The 10000-nt window shown below is 47.0% G+C and overlaps 1 protein-coding gene across 6 annotated transcripts in view; it reads left to right on the forward strand.

Annotated features, from left to right (window-relative positions):
• pcdh15a (protocadherin-related 15a) overlaps positions 1-10000 on the forward strand; it is a 267430-nt gene that overhangs the window by 224217 nt on the left and 33213 nt on the right. The gene's annotated exons all lie outside the window — the stretch shown is intronic.

Genomic DNA, 10000 nt, shown 5'->3' on the forward strand with positions numbered 1-10000 from the left:
GTTGGTGTGTGTGAGAGATTGCATGTCAGTATGTGTTCAGGATGAACCTATCACCCTGTGAGCTAGTCTATCTGTCAGATGCATAGCAATGATCACGTGGATCTGTCACCTCATGGCAAAACAGAGCAGGATTATTATCCCTCCCTCCCTGCCTCACTCTCCCTACATCTCTCTTCCTCTCCCTCTCTCCTTCTCTCTTCCTCTCTCTCCCTCTCTTTTGCCTGTCTCTATTCTCTCCACAATCAGGCGTCAGGCTGCTAGGTTTGCATGTACGTTGTGTGTGCAGAGCGTCCTGATTACCATGAACAGATTGAGCCTCAGTGTGAATGCTCTACCCTCAGAATGTGGATCCGCTGACATTAAAATTCAAGCCGTGCACACATCACATGCAGTGTTAAACCTATGACTAAAACAGGCCCATGCCAACCTCTCACCCTTCTTTGCAGTAAGATTCATAACACACACACACACACACACACACACACACACAGCGCACACACGCACACTTGCACTGGTGCGCGCACACACTCACACACACACACACACATGCCAGGGTAGCTCAAGGCACACACTCTCATAAACACACATTTTTGCACATACGTACAGTACAGTATATATATATATATATACACAGACACACTCACAGTCTCTCTCTCTATCTCACACACACACACCACACACAGCCTCCTGGCTCATGCCTGCGAGGAGGGGGGGGGGGGGGGCTCATTCATCTCACCCGTCACATGTGTGACCCTGTAATGAAGGGTCAGGCCCCAGGCTTGGCCCCGAGGGCCCCTCATGCATTAGGTTGTAATGCCCTCACATCTTTTTTTATTTTGCACTGCTCTAGGCTAGCAGAAACTAACTTGAGGAGGAGAGGAGAATAGTCAAGTGGTGAGGACAGGAGAGGTGGAGAGGACAAGAGAGGAGGAGAGGACAAGAGAGGAGGAGAAGACAGCAGAGGGAGAAGTGGAGAGGGTATGAGAGGAGGAGAGGAGAGGACAGGAGAGGAGAGAAGTGGAGAGGGTATGAGAGGAGGAGAGGACTTGAGATGACAGGTGAGGAGGAGAGGGCAAGAGAAGAGGAGAGGAGAGAAGTGGAGAAGGTAGGACAAGAGAGGAGGAGAGGATAGGAGAGGACTGGAGAGGAGAGGAGAGAAGTGGAGAAGGTAGGACAAGAGAGGAGGAGAGGATAGGAGAGGACTGGAGAGGAGAGGAGAGAAGTGGAGAGGACAGGAGAGGAGAGGAGAAGAAGATAGTACAACCCCAAAACAGAAAAAGTTGGGACGTTGTGTAAAATGTGAATAAAAACAGAATGTAATAATCTGCAAATCTCTTAAACTCATATTTAGTTGCAAAAAGGACACAGACAACATATCAAATGTTGAAAATGACAAATTTGACTATTTCATGGAAAATATATGTTTATTTTGAATTTGATACCAGCAACACGTTTCTAAAAAAGTTGGGACGGGGGTAACAAAATGCTGTTTTAGTGCTCAGTTCGAAACCCAACATCTATGACGGTGTGGAGGAGCATTAATGCCTACAGCATGAGCGTCTTGCACATTTGGCAAAGCACAATCAATTCTGAATAATGTATACAGGTTTTGAGCAACATATACTGCCATCCAGGTAATGTCTTTTTCAGGGACGACCTTGAATATTTCAGGAAAACAATGCCAAAATGAATTCTGCACATATTTAAATAGTATTTCTCCATAGAGGAAGAGTCCAGGTGCTAATATGGCCTGTCTGCAGTCCAGATTTGTCAAATTAGGTGCATAATGGAATGAAAAGCATGACTAAAAAAAAAACCATACTGTTGAGAAACTGAAATCCTATATCGGGGAGTAATGGGGCAACATTTCATTATCCAAACTGTAGCAAATGGTCTCCTCAGTTCCTACACATTTACAGAATTGTGTTAAATGAAGAGGTGAAGCAGCACAGTGGTAAACATGCTCCCGTCCCAACTTTTTTTGAAACATGTTGCTGGCATCAAATACAAAATTAACATATACTTTCCATGAAATAGTCCAAATTTTCATTTTCTAAAAGATCTTTTACGTTACAAATTGTGTAAGTACAGTCTTAGTAAATCTTAGTCAGTACATACACAACTACAGTGACTACAACTGCCTCTGTTGAGTCCAGTGGCATCCAGTACCGTTTGAAATGGCACTCTGTGTCAGCGTCCGTCTTCTAAGTGGTCCCTGAAAATGTCTGGAGAAGCCAAAGCCGTCAGAAGCACATGGCCCGTGACTGCTGTGGCATTGCAGCAGCAAGTCTCACCTGGTCGTGCTCTGCTGCTTCTGCTGCTTCTGCTGCTGCTGACATCCCCTCTCTGGTGCTCAGACTCAGACTCCCGTCATGTTCAGCTGCTTGGGAGTCTGGGAGATACCGGAGAGCACTGTAAGCTCAGGGAGATTGACACTATCGCTGCCTTCGTGTTTTTAGACGTCGTCGCTGTCTCAGCCACCTAGCACATGCTCTTCAGGGTGCAGATATATCCTCTAAGACTGTGGAGAGAGAATGCACATTGTGTGTGTGTGTGTGTGTGTGTGTGTGTGTGTGTGTGTGTGTGTGTGTGTGAGTGTGTGTGTGTCTGTGTGTGAAGATATATTCTCTAAGACTGTAGGGAGATTAAGCGTTCAGTCTCTCTATCAAGCTCTTCAGCTTAAGATGACAAGCTCTGTCTTTGGCCTTTTTGTGTAGATGTCAGACCGTCTGATCTGAAATATGCACGCTCGGTCTCCGAATCCCATAATTCAGCGGTGTGACGGGAGCTACCGGAGTACCCGGGCCGCCCACTCCTCGCTCTCCTTCTTCCTGTGTTGCCTGCTGGGTTGAGTAAGTGAGTTTTAGCAGACGCTTTCATCCAGACAGGGAGTCAACGCATGGGATGGGATTCAAACACGGGCCGATTCACCGCTGCTCCACGCCTTGATGTCCTGGTGGACGAGGGTCAAAATCTGAAATTGTCCACCTACTTGTAATAAACATTTCCTGAAGTGCTTTTCTGTGGCACAGAGTGACCTTGAAAAAAGAAAAAAAAGAAAGAAAGAAAGAAAATAAAAACTGTAGACACCGTGTCTGAAGTCTGCCTGATCTCTATAATAATAATAATAATAATAATAATAATAATAATAAGCTTTATTTGTATAGCACCTTTCATACACAGAATGCAGCTCAAAGTGCTTTACATTTGGAGCATGTAACACAATAATAATGATAAATATAGCTGCAAGCAGCAATGAGGGGGCCAAGCAGTTGAGCAGGAGTTGTCCTGGCAACGCAATGTTGTTAAATTATACACACCCAATTAACCCCCCCCACACACACACACACACAAACACACACATATATAAACAGATAAACCTCCTCCCCTACACACCCCAATAGCCCCCTACATATACGCACATCTCAAACATCACCAAATTTATTGTGCGTCCTCAGGTTGTAGTCACGAGTCCACATACCAAGTTTGGTGTCAATATGAGAAAGTGTTGATAATTATAGCGCCCCTAGTGTTCAAAGGTCACTAAATATATTGAGCATTTTCAGGATGTGGTCCCTAGTCTATGTACCAAATTTGGTGTCGATATGAGAAAGTGTTGCAAATTATAGCACCTCTAGTGGTGAAAGGTTGCTAACATTATTGTGTGTCCTCAGGATGTGGTCTTGAGTCCATGAACCAAGTTTGGTTTGGATATGTGAAAGCATTGCTGAGATATGACCTAACTTCTGTTACTCTAGCGCCGCCCTAGTGGTTGAAAGTCACCACATTTATTTTGTGTCCTCAGGATAAGGTCCCAAGTCCATATACTAAGTTTGGTTTCGATACGTGAAAGCATTGCTGAAATATGAGCCCGCTTCCTGTGATTATAGCGCCCCCCTAGTGGTCAAAGGTCATTACATTTATTGAGCCTCCTCCTTATTGGGTCCTGACCCCATGTACTGACTTTGTTTTTTTTATGTCAAAGCGTTGCTGAAATATGACTATACTTCCTGTGATTATAGCACCACACAGTTGTCAAAATGTACCAAATTACTTGGGTGTCCTCCTAATTGGCTCGTGAGTCCATATACCAAGTTTGGTTTTGATATGTGAAAGCATTGCTGAAATATGAGCCCACTTCCTGTTGGCGGCTTTGCCAAAACGGGTTTTGAATATAGGTCCAAAAAGCAATACGTTTGTAAATCATGGTATGACGATCATCTGCGTCAAGTTTCGTGAAAATCGGATAAAATTTGTGACCTGTGAAAACTTTTAAGGGTTTTTGATTAAATCCAATATGGCAGCCGGATCAATTATGTTGACGTCACAAATTCACATCTGTCGGACTTAGGACCTCCCACAGTATTAACAGACACCACTAGTAAGTTTTAATTCCAAACACATCACCCGTTACAGGCCAAAACGTATTTTTGCTTATTATAGCGCCACCTATAGGTCAAAAGTCATCAAATTGATTGAGCATCCTCCTTATTGGGTCCTGACCCCATGTATTGAGTTTGGTTTTGATAATTGAAAGCTTTGCTGAGATATTACTTCACTTCCCTGTTTGGCTGGAAAACTTAAGGGTTTTTGATTAAATCCAATATGGCAGCCGGATCAATTACATCGCCATTAAATTCACATCTGTCGGACTTAGACCTCCTAACAGTATTAACAGAGACACCACTAGTAAGTTTTAATTCCAAACACATCACCAAGCAGGCCAAAACGATGGCTTATTATAGCCAATCATAGGGTCAAAAGTCATCAACCGATTGAGCATCCTCCCCTGCTGGGTCCTGACCCCATGTACATTGAGTTTGGTTGTCAAAATGTACCAAATTACTTGGGTGTCCTCTAATTGGCTCGTGAGTCCATATACCAAAGTTTGGTTTTTTGATAATATTAAACATTGCTGAAAATATGAGCCCTGAGATAGGTTTGAATATACTTCTGGTTTGTAAACTAGCGATCATCCGTCCAAGTTTTTAATGAAAACTTTTCAAGTTTTTGCTTTGCCAAAACTTGATTGGCTTATTATAGCGCCACCCTATGAGGTCATGGATGAGTGTCCTGACCCCATGTATTGAGTTTGGTTTTGATGCATTGAAAGCTTTGCTGAATATGGCTCCTTGATTAATTAAGTGATGGATGTGGAATTTGAATATGGCTCCAAAAAGCAATGCCTTTATGAGTCATGGTCTGACGATGATTCTCTGCGTCAAGTTTCGCGGAAAATCGACACATTTTGTGACCTGTGAAAACTTTTAAGTGTTTTTTGATGAAATCCAATATGGCGTAAGGTCCAATATGGTGGAAATTGACATCATGGGGTGCATTGAGTTCGGCTTCATCCAAGGATTCCAAATATATTTCAATGTGTACGGTTGAAACGTTAACCGCATAGATGTAATGCAAAATTTGACACAATGGTGGCGCTAGAGCACTTGACATGAAACTTAATGAAATTAATCATATTACTGTACCGAATCAATGTGCCAAATTTCCCAACTTTTTACTGTATGGTTCAATGGCAAATGAGTTATAATAATAAGAAAACGTAGAATTACTGTGGGTTGCCTCGCAGCTTCGCTGCTTGGCCCCTAATAATAATTATCGGGGAAGGGACATAGTAAGCTGAGCCGCACTGTATTCAACGAGGTCTCACCTTAGCAGTGCTGCTGGTCCAACATCTCCTCAAGCACAAGGGAAGGGATCCTGGTGTGTGTGTATGTGTGTGTGATGGTGTCTGTGTGTGTGCGTGTGTGCGCATGTGTGTGTGCATGTGTGTGTATGTGCTGGCAACTCACTGCGGCACTTTTCTCTCTTGGCAGACAGATGCCGCCTCTGCATCCAGCTCCAGCTTGACACACCACTCTCTCCCCTAACCCACAGACACACACACACACACACACACACACAGTCACATAGTCACATACAAACACGCTCCCCCACATACACCCACCCACACACACACACACACACACATACATACAGTACACACACACACACACGGTCCCACTCCTAGCTTGAGACCTTCATGCCGGCGCTCTTAACCTCGGTGCCTTTATGAGCCGGCGTCCCTGCTCACCTAAATGAGCTCCCGGCTACCTCCCAGTCCCCCGCCGCGGCTCTGCCTCCGACCTCTACACCGCACCACGCCACACTGCACCACACTACACCACGCCACACCACACCACACCACGCCACACCACGCTGCACCACACAACACCACACCACACCACACCACACCACACCACACACCACACCACACCACACACCACCACACCACACCACACCCACGCCACACCACACCACGCCACACCACGCCGCACCACACCACACCACACCACACCACGCCGCACCACACCACACCACACCGCACCACACCACACCACGCTGCACCACACCACACCACACCGCACCACACCACACCACCACACCACACCACGCTGCACCACACCACACCACACCACACCACGCTGCACCACACCACACCACGCCACACCACACCACGCTGCACCACACCACACCACACCACGCTGCACCACACCACACCACGCTGCACCACACCACACCACGCTGCACCACACCACACCACACCACGCCACACTGCACCACACCACACCACGCCACACCACACCACACCACGCCACACCACGCTGCACCACACCACACCACACCACACCACACCACACTGCACCACACCACACCACACCACACCACACCACACTGCACCACACCACACCACACCACACCACACCGCACCACACCACACCACACCACACCACACTGCACCACACCACACCACACCACACCACACCACACCACACTGCACCACACCACACCACGCCACACCACACCACACCACACCACGCTGCACCACACCACACCACACTACACCACACCACACCACCCCACACCACACCACACCGCACCACACCACACCACACTGCACCACACCACACCACGCCGCACCACACCACACCACGCCACACCACGCTGCACCACACCACACCACGCTGCACCACACCACACCACGCTGCACCACACCACACCACACCACGCCACACCACGCTGCACCACACCACACCACGCCACACCACACCACACCACGCCACACCACGCTGCACCACACCACACCACGCCACACCACGCTGCACCACACCACACCACGCTGCACCACACCACACCACGCCACACCACGCTGCACCACACCACACCACGCTGCACCACACCACACCACGCTGCACCACACCACACCACGCTGCACCACACCACACCACCCTGCACCACACCACACCGCACCACACCACACCACACCACACCACACTGCACCACACCACACCACACCACGCCACACCACACTGCACCACACCACACCACACCACACCACACCACACCACACCACACCACACCACACCACACCACACCACACCACACCGCACCACACCACACCACACCACACCACACCACGCCACACCACACCACACCACACCACACTGCACCACACCACACCACACTGCACCACACCACACCACACTGCACCACACCACACCACACTGCACCACACCACACCACGCTGCACCACACCACACCACGCTGCACCACACCACACCACGCCCTTATGACCGCCCCAGGTATTAACTAGGGGGCAGAAAAAGACTCATTGCCATAGACAGTAAAACATATGGACTGCTCTTTGCACGGTTGAAACTATGGTTGAAACTGCACAGTCAGTCATACGCTTCAAAGTCACGCTACCGTAAGGCTAATCATAGCTGTGCCCCCACACTATCGGACGTGACAATTTACTTAAAAAGGTGATTTTCTCCTCTTCTGGCGTATCGTGACAGGAGAACCATGTCAACTTTGGATGCGGTTATCTTAGCGATACATTTTGCAATACCCTCGATATACATGTCGTTTGAAAGCTTAGTTTATGGCCGTTCGTGTGAGTACAATAACTTAATTTTGTAAATTTTACCAAAACGACATTCGCCTTGCAGGGTCACATTTATCTATTTGTTTGTTTATTAATGTATGCCTTCGCCACAGATATTTGTGGGTTTGACAGAGATGAAGGGATGATGAGAGGGGAAAAAGAGGGGAAGTTTTATCATCCTGCTTCCCTCTATCCTTAGGCAGGGAGGGAGAGAGAGAAAGATATATATATATATATATATATATATATATATATATATATATATATATATATATATATATATATATATATAGAGAGAGAGAGAGAGAGAGAGAGAAAGTGTGTGTGTGTGTGTGTGTGTTTAGCAGGGTGAAGGTGATTGGCACTCAGCCTTCTCTGGTATCTGGTAGGATGCTTATCCCTGTTTCTTGTCTGTCTAGTCTTTAAGTGTTATCATTTTTAAAAGGCCGGCGTCATGCCTCGTGGTAATGATGGGAAAGTGGATTCTCTTGAGAAGGAGACAAATGTCTCAATGTGACAAATCACCATGCTATTTGCACCCCTCTCTTATCAACTCCTTTCACACACACTTTCTCACTCTTTCGCTTTCTCTCTTATCCTCTGTCGCTCTCACGCCCCACACACATACACACTTACAAACACACACACACATGCAAACTTACACACACACACACACACAGAGGTTATTTTTTTGTGCTCAGTCATTTCCATGGTAACGGAGCTCACCAGGCTGTATATTTGAATGTGTCTACTCCTGACTTCCAGCCCTCTCAGGAGAAGTCTCCCCATCCATTCAATCTCTCTCTCTCTCTCTCTCTCTCTCTCTCTCTCTCCTCCTCAAACCACCCTATTTCTGTCTGTCAATTCAATTCAATTCAAATATGCTTTATTGGCACGACAAATCATATGATGCATTGCCAAAGCGTTCACAGGAATAATAATAATTATTCCTACAAACATACAAACATTACAAACATTTTCATCAATACTGTACTGTCATCAACATTTTCAAAATCTGCCTGTCTCTCTCTCTGTCTCTCCTCACACCATCCTATCTTTGTCAGTTCAACTGAACTGTGTTTTATTGGCAAATCATCCATTGCATTATTTTCTCTACTCTCCATTCCTTCTCTGTCTCACTCCCTTTCCTCTGTCACCCCCTCCCTACTCTCTCTTTCTCTCTCTCTCTCTCTCTCTCTCTCTCTCTCTCTCTCTCTCTCTCTCTCTCTCTCTCCATATTTATCTCCCTCTGCCCTTCTCTTATTGTTCATCTCTCTCTCACACATTTTCTCTGCCCCCACCTCATGCATGCTGTCTGAGCGTGTGTACATTGGTGAGTGGGAGAGTGTTGTGTGAGTGTGAGAGTGGGGGGCTGGCAGGTCAGGGGTGGGTGTAATCATCCTGTACTGACTTATCAACAATAGAGGAGGGGAGGCAAGCCTGTCTGCCCTTTTCTCTTCCACTGACACCTGCTCTTTTGCTCTACTATTCTTTGTCTCTCTATTCTCTCTCTCTCTCTCACTCTCTCTCTCTGTCGCTGTCTCTCTGTCGTATTGTTTTTTGAGAGCCTGAGAGCATCTCTAATGGCATCTACTGATCTCATGTGGAAGTGTTTTGACAGCTGAGACAGATGGAGAGATCGAGACAGAAGAATGTCTGTCTGGTTGTGTGTGTAGGTGAATCCGTGTGTGTGTGTGTGTGTGTGTGTGTGTGTGTGTGTGTGTCCCTCTGCTTCTGCGTGTGTTTGTGTGTGTGTGGGTGTCCCTCTGCTTCTGTGTGTGTGTGTGTGTGTGTGTGTGTGTTCCTCTCCTCCCTCTGCTCCAGTGTGTGTGGCTGCACCGGTGCACTGTGTGGAGAGAGAGCTCATTGGCACTCATCTCCCAGTGATGATCACGGCTTTGTGGGCCCTGTCATAGATAGAGCGAGGGAGGAAGAGAGAGAGAGAGAGAGAAGGAGGGAGATAGAAAGACAGGGGAGAGATGTCTTTCTCCGCTCCAGCCAGTGTCATTTAGAATGAGTGTGTCATCTGTGGCTGTTGCACTTGTTGCTTAAATG

The sequence above is a fragment of the Alosa alosa genome, chromosome 18 (assembly GCF_017589495.1).
Source record: "Alosa alosa isolate M-15738 ecotype Scorff River chromosome 18, AALO_Geno_1.1, whole genome shotgun sequence".
NCBI lineage: Eukaryota > Metazoa > Chordata > Actinopteri > Clupeiformes > Clupeidae > Alosa > Alosa alosa.